Genomic DNA, 12,564 nt, shown 5'->3' with positions numbered 1-12,564 from the left:
TGGCGTTTGTTAAATTTACGTGTGTATATTATATGCATTTTGTCGCAGCTATTTCTAGACAATTCGATATTAGTAGATCTATTTAAAACATTGAAATGGTCTGCGATGCACGTAATTAGTAAAAACAATTAAAAAAAAAACACGTAAACGATACTGTTAAGTTATAAAATTTGCAAAACTATAGTTTTGTATGAATATCTCTACAAAAACAATTTGTTTTAGTTTCAAGTGTCCTATGATATCCGCACAAATTTAACAATTGAACTTAACTGAGACTGGTTCATAATAATTAAAAGGATAGCTATTATTATATTATAGCAAATGGCATTCTAATTATTTTAAGAAAATGTATTGTACATTTTTTTTTCAGATCCCTGTCTATAAGACACACACAGTCATGTGGTATTATTTTCGTCAAATAAGAAATATAAACTAAGAGCATATAAGTATTTAAATTATTGTTGAAACCCTACTTGGATTGTATGACGATTTAACTTTCAGTTAATTTTAATTCACCCTTATCTTAAGTCCATACGATGAAATGCAGTTGGTTCGGATTCGAATATATTATCAATTCTTCTTTTAACTAGTATAAAGTACCCGATGAAAGTAGTCCTAATGGCGGGATGGTTTTCAATGCTGCAGGTACAACTCAAGCAAATGATCGTTCCAAGTATGGAGGAGTGATCTATGCTTACACTGAAAAGGAGGTTTTGTTATGGCGTCCAACTAACGGACCTGTAGTTTATATCGGTGACAGATGGGGGAATGGAATTTCAAACCAAATCGCTAATACAGCTCATGTCATCATAAGGGTATACCATCTCCGTGAAGCAGGTATTTACGATTTATATAATTGTGAAATTTAACTAAATATACGTTGACAAAATACATATTTCAAACGAAAACATAAAATAACTATGTGAAAGATCTGTACATTCGTGAAATAGGTACAAAATCAAATTTGATCATTTTTACATCATATCATACACACTTGAATCAAATAACTTAAATATATATTGGAAGATGTGATGTGAGTGCCAATGAGACAACTCTCCAACCAAATAACAATTTATAAAAGTAAACCATTATAGGTTAATTTTACGGCCTTCTACTATAATTTTTATACTTTTTTAGCTCACCTGGTCCAAAGTGCCAAGTGAGCTTTTCTCATCACTTGGCGTCCGGCGTCCGTCGTCCGTCGTCCGGCGTCCGTCGTCCGTCGTCGTTAACTTTTACAAAAATCTGCTCCTCTGAAACTACTGGGCCAAATTAAACTAAACTTGGCCACAATCATCATTGGGGTATTTAGTTTAAACAATGTGTGGCGTGACCTGGCCAACCTACCAAGATGGCCGCCATGGCTAAAAATAGAACATAGGGGTAAAATGCAGTTTTTGGCTTATAACTCAAAAACCAAAGCATTTAGAGAAAATCTGGCTGAGTAAAATTGTTCTTCAGGTCAAGATCTATCTGCCTTGAAATTTTCAGTTAAATCGGACAATCTGTTGTTGGGTTGCTGTCCCTGAATTGGTAATTTTAAGGAAATTTTGCTGTTTTTGGTTATTATCTTGAATGTTATTATAGATAGAGATAAACTGTAAATTGCAATAATGTTCAGCAAAGTAAGATTTACAAATAAGTCAACGTGACCGAAATGGTCAGTGACCCTTTTAGGAGATATTGCCCTTTATTGTCAATTTTTAACCATTTTTCGTAAATCTTGGTTATCATTTACAAAAATCTTCTCCTCTGAAACTACTAGGCCAAATAATCCAAACTTGGCCACAATCATCTTTGGGGTATCTAGTTTAAAAATGTGTCCGGTGACCTGGCCATCAAATCAAGATGGCCGCCACAGCTATTTTATTTAAATTTTTATTAACATTTTCCACTGAAACTACTTGGCCAAGTTCATTATAGATAGAGATAATTGTAAGCAGCAAGACTGTTTAGTAAAGTAAGATGTACAAACACATCACCATCACCAAAACATAATTTTGTCATGAATCCATCTGCTTCCTTTGTTTAATATTCACATAGACCAAGGTGAGCGACACAGGATCTTTAGAGCCTCTAGTTTAAATAGAAAAATCAAAACACTGAAATAAGCAAAGGGTGTCTGGATGTCGTCTAGTATACTTCTCTTACTCTTTCATACTTAATGCATTTACATAATGATCCGTCTAATTATTTCATTTTATTTTTAATTCTTTGCTTTCATTGGGATACTATATTTTCATAAAATTTAGTTTTCTCGATATCGTCTGATAAATCGATTATTTTTTTTATTATCATTTTCATGTCAAAATTTCCTCATTTCATCGGTAAGGATAGTTATTCTCATGCCAATTTTGATTTCATTTATATTAAAAGAATAGCTCATCCAATCCCAAGAATATCAACTGATTGGTCCCTACACAGGTTAACACTGTCTTATTCGGTGTGTCGATATTTATTTTAGTTTATGTGAAAACAGATCGTTATTTGTCAGACATTAAGAAAATATTCCTGATTTGAATTATGTAAAATCGATAAATTCTGCATAAATCTGAATCAAAACTCTAGGAAAGCACATTTCGAATTACCTTTAAAAAGTTTGTTTCGTTGTTTTGAGAAAGATTTAGCGACATCATAATTTATAATGTGGGTTGTTGATAAACCAAGTCAGTTGACGTTACATATCAATCTTAACTAGTTTGAATTAACCAACGAAAAGCCATATCTCAGCTATGTTGCAATTGATAATATGATTAAAAGAGAATTTTCAAAAATCGTTTAAATGAAGGAAACATATTTTTATGCGTATATTATGCGTATGCATTGCCATTTTTAGGAGTTATTTATCTTTTAACTAGATTTGCGAATCATTATGTTCAGAAAAAGCGTAAGCGACAACTATTGTGTGATAGGTAGCTAAATAGATTGTAAGGAATTAAAGTAATAAAGTCATATATATTGTATTTGAGGTTTGTCTCTAAAAATCGTAAATTGCAAATATATTCATATCGATTAACTATATCAAAATATTATATGAGATCTTTCTTAATGTGTTGAAGAATGTCCATACCCAGAAACAATCGGAAATGCAACTTTTAACGTTACTGGTGTGATGTATGGAGATCAAACTGTATATACGTGTATATCCGGGCACTCCAATGTTGGCGGAGATATATCGAGGATTTGTGAACGCAACCGAAAATGGAGTGGAATTGTTCCAGCATGTATAGGCAAGTCCGTATATTCTTTACGACAGACAAATATTTAAGAACTCTGTCGGTATTTTACTACGTGATGACATTAACCAAACCAATTTACTGCACCAGACGCCCATTTCGACAATATTTGTCTCTTCAGTGATGGCAATGCACAAGAGCAAAATATTTCAAAATCCCCAATAAATTATACGAAGGACATAGATATTCAATGTAAATGTTTAATACTTGTTAAACGATAATATTTAACTTGAGAATGTAACATTCATATATCATATATTTAGTAGTAAATAGAGTAGTTTTGAATATTTGCTAAATATACTGCTGCCTAATCCGTATCGCTCAACTTTGATGGGCACCCTTTTTCACACCCTTATATTACATGTCTACCGATTATCACACCCCTTTATCGCACCCCTACTCAGATTTCTCATTTCTACTAAAGTCTATGATTAAATTTATACAAGCTTTTCATCAGTGAAACATTATTCTTCAATGTGTCCAGAATGAAACGGTCATTAAGACGTGACGTCATTGTTAGGCATGTGACGTCACAAACGTCGAGCTTTGAAAGTTTGTGGCACATGAAATGCAACGGCAGTAAGAGGGTTAAGTTTTTAAATTTGAAAAGAGCACTTTTTAATCACTAGTCTCAAAGAGTTTCTTGATTGGTACAGTATACTTGTTATTAAATCGTTGGTTTATTGTTACTATTTTGTTTTATTAAGGTTATTATTTAGAATGAACATACTAGTACCTAAAGGAGGATAAAAAGAACTCAATAAAATACCATACAAAACACAAACAAACAACAACAACAAAAATACCATGAACAAAATGATATAGACAACAGGACGCACATTGTAAGGTAACACAGGTGCTTTGTATGAACTATCAAGCTTTACTTATATATGATGAAGCTTTTAAAACTTTTAAAAAGTCAAAACTAAATCTGTTCTTCTGCCTTCGATCAGTAAGCGGTTCCTATATATTCTCCGGCTCAATGATATGAAAACATGGCAAAATCTGTATCACATGCCGTATAAAGGTCCTCGGACTGATATTGGTATCTCGGGATGATACGATATCTGATACGGATATTGCCATGTATAATTGTCTATGTTATATATTAGAGGATTATAAGAAAACGACGCAACATTATTAACCATATATATCATACGTGTTGATAACCTTTAAACAATATGTAATTTGAGATTCATTTAAGAACCATTTGAATCGTATTCACTTTTAAATAAAACATCAACTTAAAATTGAGAAAGGAAATGGTGAATATGTCAAAGCGACAACCACCCGACCATAGAGCAAACTTGCCTGACAGGTCTAGTTCCAATTCCAAAATAAGTGTTCATATCATTATGTACCTCTATTCTATATTCAAATTGTCAATGATATTCTTTACAGAATTGTCCACATGTCCATACCCAGAAACAGTTGGAAATGCTACTTTTAACGTTTCCGGTTTGAGGTATGGAGATAGTACTGTATATACATGTAACTCCGGCTACTCCCATGGTGGCGGGGATTTGACTAGGGTCTGTAGACAAGACAGTCAATGGAGTGGAATTGTTCCAGCTTGTATAGGTATGTATATATGAACATGTTTTATGTTAAATACATAAAAAAAATATGTGGTATGATTGCCAATGAGACAGCACTCCACAAGAGACCAAATGACACACAAATAAACAACTATAGGTCACCGTACGGCCTTCATATTCATGAAATTTTTTAAAAGAGTGGCGAAAGATACCAGAGGGACATTCAAACTCATAGATCAAAAATAAACTGACAAAGCAATGTCCAAAAAGAAAAGACAAACCGATAAATAATAGCACACAAAACACATCATAGAAAACTAAAGAATACGCAACACGAACCCTACTAATTCGTTAGTTAACATTCCTGAAAGGGAACAAGGTTGTAGTTACGGCATAAGGACCTTATCCGAAATCATCTGTGAAACGGATATTCCATAACTGTTACGATCAACCAACTCGTCATGGCGTTAGTAAAATTTTAAAAGGGATGATTTCAACTTCACTATTTGGAACTTGGAACTCTTAATTTCCTTGTGAGCAGCAACCCTCTGGCAAGGAAAACCTTTTTGTAACAATTTTTTCAATTTTGTGGGCATAACATAAAGAGCATGATTTTTTTTATTCATTATCATTAACAACCAAAGAGAAATATAATAGTAATTGAATATAGCATTTCTTCATTTAACTAAACTATAAACAACTGTCAAGTTGGAGGTTAAGTAAGGTAAAAGGAATTTGTGAGTTGTTTTCTACACGTGTCGTAGGTTGATAACATTTAATTATAACAGTAGTATTACTCGATTTGTTTCACTTGACTGGGCGGAGTTTAACCTGTTCGCTCATAATAAACCAGTCCATCTATAGATAAGTGTTTTAGGATAAACTCACCAATGAAGTTTCCAGTAATTCTTTTATAGATTCCTTTAATGACACTAATACGTGATTAGAAATCAGTAATAATTATAACAGCAATCATCCTTATCACACACATCTTCAAATAGACTGCCCTTGTGCAAATTAAAACGTAAGCTGCGCCCGATCATTTGAAATAACATTGGTAATAATGGACTACCTCCTTTTGAATTAACTTTGGGATTCGGTATGTTTGTTAATTCTTTTTTAACATACGTATATCGTATATGATATTTAATAACAACGGTATATAAAATCGACGATCCGACTCTTTTAGTCATTAGAATCGTTTGGGATTCGGTATGTTTGTTATTTTTTTTTTTTAACATTCGTATATCGTTTATGATATTTCGTAACGGTATATGTAATCGGCGCTCCGACTCTTTTTGTTATTCGAATCTTTTTTTTTTTATGGCCAGTCGGACAAAATATATATAATAAGTTATCCTAAATATGTAAAGTAGCGAAGTAGCTTTGTTAATTACTAACACTTCATTTATATAAGTCACAAATGTTGCATTGTTCTTATCATTCAATTGTTGATTGCAATTTCATTTTCATTTTTATTTTAAAGATGATTCAGAATGTCTATACCCAGAAACAGTTGGAAATGCTACTTTGAACGTTACTGGTTTGAGGTATGGTGATAGCATAGAATATACTTGCAAATCTGGGTATTCACATGGTAGCGGGGAGTTGACTAGGATATGTTGTAGGAACGGCCAATGGAGTGGAATTGTTCCCACTTGTAAAGGTAAAGCTTTAGATAAATACGAGTTTTAATGGATTTATATTGTAACTATACGTGCATTACATAATGATCATATGACACGGTGCTTTTTGTCCGCAATTTGCTTTTTGTCCGATAATTTTGCTTTTTGTCCGACACTTTTGATCTGTGTCAGTTGCTTTTTGTCCGTTTTGCTTTTTGTCCGATAATTTTGCTTTTTGTCCGTTTTGCTTTTTGTCCGTTGCTGTTTGTCCGTTATACATTTTAGCTCACCTGGCCCAGAGGGCTAAGTGAGCTTTTCTCATCATTGGACATCTGTCGTCGTCGTTAACTTTTACAAAAATCTTCTCCTTTGAAACTACTGGTAAAATTAAAGCACATATGGGCAAAATCATCCTTAGGGTATCTAGTTTTCAAAAAGTATCCGATGACCCCGCCCAATTATCAAGATGGCCGCTATGTCTATAAATAGAAAATTGGGGTAAAATGTAGATTTTGGCTTATATCTGTGAAACTAAAGCATTTAGAGCCAATCTGACAAGGGGTAAAAATGGTCATCAGGTCAAGATCTATCTGCCTGACACATTAGACAACTCTATTTTGGGTTGCTGCCCCAGAATTTGGTAATTTTGAGGAAAATTAGCAGGTTTTCGTTTTTATTTGATTGGAGTTTTATTTTTTAGTGTTTATAACGATAAGGGTTACTTATTATAACGACTTATCTAACAACGAAGCTTATTTGTTTTAATGACTTTTCTAACTCGTTTAAACAACTTAACTTAATTGTGTACTTAAAAACTACTTATTGTAAATACAGAAATCAATGCGTGCATTTATTTTTGCGATTCCTTGATAACTTTCCAAAATTTGCGTTTATTATTTTCATTGCGATTTCAGTAAATGTTATATAAAATAGTTAATACTGATAAAAATGAAAAGACGAGTTTTTAATTATGCGACGAACATCTTGTTGCATTATTTGCATTAATGAAATCGTCGCAATAATATCTAAATTTGCAGTACTTCATCAGTATTTGCGTCCTTAACCGCAAGCATTTATCGTTACTACTTCGGTTTGCTTGTCCTTCGGTACTGTCAATTGATGTTTAAGTACTATCGTATGAGTTGAATACCAGTACATAACAGTTAATTTCTACTGTTTCTGTTTCTGTGTGTGTCTTTTGTTTTTACACAAAACTATTTTATTCTTCCACAAATAATTTGCGTCTGTTCTAAGTTAGAAATTTGTGGCCATTGACATGTGATGGTCCCTTTATATGTTGTAGTTGCTCGATATATTTGAAGACAAAGTGTTGTGTCCGCCAATTTACCTAGTTGATTATTTTGCTGGTCAAATGATAATTGGTTTCGAACTTAATTGGAATTCAAGTGTGATCTCCAGATATGTAGTTTCTTATGGGATGCATATTCACTTTAATATTACTACATATTCCTTCTCTTTCTTTTTCATTTAAATATAAAAATTAAACAGACACAATGTTTTACCTTTCGTCCGAAAAAATCTGGAAAAAGGGGTTAATGAGCCATTTTGGTCAACTTTGGACTGTCGACCAAATCAGGTGTCGGAAAAATAGGCTGTTGGACAAATGGGGAAGTCTGACTTGTGGACTGGCAGAATATAGCTACCAACCCTTCTCAGCTCACAAAGCTAACCAGCATGTTATCAGGTTGCAGATAGGGGATGTCTTAAATATAATAGAATAGAATAGAATATTTTTATTTACCAAATAAGGGCCTCATGAGGGCAGATAGCATACAAACAATATTATTATAAACAATAACATATGCAATACACAGACAATAGATATGTAACATGTGTAATAAAAATAATAAAATAAATTAAAATTTCCACCAGTAAAGAAATATTTTGATATTAAAATATTAAAAATCAGTCTAAAATGTCAGTTCCTATGGATATATGATGTATAAATATGAATTTAAAGCAAAGGTTAAAATCTAGAACGTCCTATTAACCAATGACCTTGACCTCAATTTCAAGAACACAAACCAAGGACCTTAAATCAAAAGACACAAGGTCTTTAATATGTATGGTAAATGAGTTAAATCACTTTAAGCATAACTCTAAATATAAGATGGGCAAAAACTTCCATTTATTGTTTACGTAACCTTTCAGCCAAAATTTATAAGTAACGACATGTCGCAACTAACAATTTAGTCAAAATAATTTGTTGATATCTTATATGTATTTTGAAAATAAATGAAAATAAGCCAAAATCCAAATTTATATGACCTTGACCTTTGACCTTGACCTTATTTTCATTTTTTGGAACAAGGACCTTAAATCAAAAGACCCTAGGTCTCTATCACTTATGGTTTACCAGTTAGAAATGCATATTATTAATGTCAAATGCATAAGGGGAAATAACTCTCATATGGAGTGTTTATATCGCTTCAGTTAAAATAGGACAAATCATGCGAAGGATATAACGAGAAATTTTATAAAAGAAATTTGTCGTAATCTTTTACGGTTGCGAAGGAGTAGAGAACACAAGGAAAACATTGTTTGGGGAGATAACTCTTACAAAGAAAATTGTTCATCTTAGCAGGGTGAAATTTAAAAGCGTATAAACTATACGATACAATTTAAAAAATATCTAAACGACATATTGCGAAATAAAACTTTCAGAATGTGGCGGAAAAAAAATAATAATCAGAAGAAATACAATAGGTCTTTCCACAGAAAATAATATACTACAGGAAATACACTCAACAAAATAGTATAAAAAAGAAGATGTGGGATGATTGCCAATGAGACAACTATCCACAAAAGACCAAAATGACACAGACATTTAAAACAACTATAGGTCACCGTACGGCTTTCAATAATGAGCAAAGCCCATACCGCATAGTCAGCTATAAAAGGCCCCGATAAGACAATGTAAAACAATTCAAAAGAGAAAACCAACGGCCTTATTTATGTAAAAAAAAATGAACAAAAAACAAATATGCAACACATAAACAAACGACAACCACTGAATTACAGGTTCCTGACTTGGGACAGGCACATACATAAATAATGTGGCGGGGTTAAACATGTTAGCGGGATCCCAACCCTCCCCTAACCTGGGACAGTGGTAAAACAGTACAACATAAGAACGAACTATAAAAATCAGTTGAAAAAGGCTTAACTCATCAGATGGACAAAAATACAAGTAGACGTGGCCGGGTACTTATACATCCCGACACAAAAAGACGCAATGAACAGATCTGAGAGTACTCGCAGTTATCTGACAGCTAGTTCAAAGCCACTAACAACTAATAAAAAATCATGCATCTAAGACTAAACAATCAATCCGTACACATCCAACATCCAATGGATTTAGTGTAAAGACGTCATAAACAGCCAGAGAAAAACATGACCTTGTGCAATGCAGTTACAGGTATCGACAGATTGTAGATCCATGAATATATATATGTATATAACATACTAGTAATATTTAGTTAGCTTTTAATTTACTGATAACAAAATCAATATTTATACCAATAAAAACAATATTCAATGATCTTACTACAGTGTTGAATAGGTAACCTTTTAGAATAAGTTTATTTAAAAGAACGACAAGTTTACATGGATCATTTTTAAATTTCCGGGCACGGTTAACAACATTTCCGTAAAACTGAGGATGTGCTATCCCGTTTGAAATAAGTTTTCTACAGGTACAACCAAACTTCAAAACCAAATCTTTATATCTATGGAAAAATTTAGTAAAGGTTTTAAGTAATTTATGGTAACGATATCCCTGGTTTAATAATTTACCAGTAATACATAGGTTGCGTTAGTTAAAATCAAAAACGTCACAACAGACACGGGCATAGCGAACAAGTTCTGAAATATAAACACCGTAAGATGGTGCCAAAGGAACATCACCATCTAAAAATGGAAAATGAACAATAGGGAACGAAAAATCGTCTCTTTTGTCGTAAATTTTAGTGTGGAGTTTCCCGTTTAAAACCGAAATATCTAAATCCAGGAAGGGACAGTTATTACCGAATAAATTTGATTTATTTAAAGTAAGTTCCTTGGGGTAAATTTCAGCAGTATATTGAGAAAATTCTTGATTATTTAACGAAAAAATATCATCAAGATAACGGTAAGTGTTGTTGAATTTATCAATTAAATGCAATTTCGACGGGTCTTTACTGAGTTTAGTCATAAACTGTGATTCGTAACAGTACAAAAACAAGTCTGCTATTAAAGGGGCACAGTTAGTTCCCATGGGGACACCTACAACCGTTCTATAAACTTTGTTGCCGAAACGTACTTAAATATTATCAATATTAGTAGTAATGTTATATGAATACTTTGTTCACATTGACTAACGTGCACCAGATAAGTGTATTTTCACTATGAAAAAGACAAACAAGAGGCATTAGTAGTCTCAATATAAAAAATACAAAAAAAAAACAATTTAAGCACTCGCACATTTGACATTGTCACGTATACTGCAAATAACAAGTATATTTAATGACGGATATTTAATATGACTTATATGCAGAAAACACCAAGAGTCGATGCTTAAAGGGAAGTCCATACTTGTACTTAATGCAGATGAGTCAAACTCCTAAATTATTTAAAATATATTTTAAAAAACATATTTCTAAGATTATAGATTATGTGTCCACTCAGCAAGGATCATCAAGTAACGGTGCCAGAGAATTTGAAATTCTTCTTATGATCTGTACAGGCTTAACAGGGTATCCAAATTCATATTAAAGAGTTAAATTGAAAATAGTTACTGCAGATTATGCTTTCCTTCAATTCTTAGTATCTTTTATATATTTATAAAATGCAAATAGTACATTGGAATCCTCATTATTCATTATCCAAATTGATTTGCTATTAATATGTAAATTTTGAAAGTTTGGACATAATTTTAATATATTTTGCATCAATTCCTCTCTTTTTAATGAATGAGTGTCACATTTAAATAAAAAAAAATGAACTTCACTCTCAACATCACCTGAGACAAATTCGGTTTTGTCTAAGAGTACCCTGGTATCTGCCAGATTCAATTTGCAATTTGTGAGCAGATATTTTTAATCTAGTAATACATTTCCTTTGCTCAACATTTTGCATTATTGACAAATAATTTTCAAAACCAAAGTTACACTTGAATGTAACATAAGTTCGTAGTTTACCATCTTCATGTATATCTAGCTGTTTTTTCCACAATGCAGTATAATATCCCTTAACAATCTGACAGGAATTCCGGAATATGATTTTCTATGCCTGACATTTTTTCCCTTAAAATATAACACTGACATGTACGTTCAACTAACTTCGAACCGATAAGTGAGAACCTGTTTTTAACAATGTTGACTATCGACCCATTTTGGTGCCTTTAGTTTCCAAATTGAAGGGGAAAACCCAATAGCAAACTCAGATCTGCATTTGGTCCTGGTAACACTTTCCTAGGCATTAAGTATATCAATCTACTGCAACTTCAAATGATAAGGGGCATTAGAGGAGCATTTTTCGTCCCAGCATTTTACAGTCAATGTTTGCCTGCTTTTACTTAATTGTTTGACAAACCTTGATCCGGTAAACATCGAACGCACAACAAATACAACTTCGTATTTAAAAGAAACGTATATTGCGGAATCATAACTAACATGTTAAAATATTTAGTTGTTGTGTGCCTGTGCTTTATACCTTGATGTTGTGTTATATGTTTGGACCTTTCGACCCAACTACTTTACACAGTTCTATGTAGATTTGTCGAGTCTCTGTAAAGGGGGTGGTGCCTGTAATCATTAAATAATCATTGTTATGCTTTGGTAGTCATTAAACCATTTCCTTCAGTTATACAATTATCACACGAATGAAATAACACAACCAATTATTAATAGAAATAACCTATTGTGATAAAATAATCAGCCTCAAATGCCCTTGTTAGCTCACCTGGCCTAAAAGGCCATGTGAGCTTTTCTCATCACTTGGCGTCCGTCGTCGTCGTCGTCGTTAACAATTTTTCAAACATCTTCTCCTCTGAAACTACTCAATGGATTTGAATGAAACTTAAAAGGATTGTTCCTTAGATTATCCTGCACAAAGTGTGTGCTTCGATTTTTGATCTGTCAAAAAACATGGCCGCCGTTACTTAAA

The 12,564-nt window shown here is 32.8% G+C and overlaps 1 long non-coding RNA gene across 1 annotated transcript; it reads left to right on the top strand.

The window, feature by feature from the left end:
• Window positions 1–644: 644 nt before the first annotated feature.
• On the top strand, window positions 645–6,434 carry LOC143049320 (uncharacterized). The gene is made up of 3 exons (XR_012970178.1): window positions 645–837; window positions 4,638–4,817; window positions 6,261–6,434. It is a non-coding gene; the product is annotated as an uncharacterized LOC143049320 (long non-coding RNA).
• Window positions 6,435–12,564: the final 6,130 nt, after the last annotated feature.

The sequence above is a fragment of the Mytilus galloprovincialis genome, chromosome 10 (assembly GCF_965363235.1).
Source record: "Mytilus galloprovincialis chromosome 10, xbMytGall1.hap1.1, whole genome shotgun sequence".
Lineage (NCBI taxonomy): Eukaryota > Metazoa > Mollusca > Bivalvia > Mytilida > Mytilidae > Mytilus > Mytilus galloprovincialis.
This window is presented reverse-complemented; position numbering and strand designations above follow the sequence as displayed.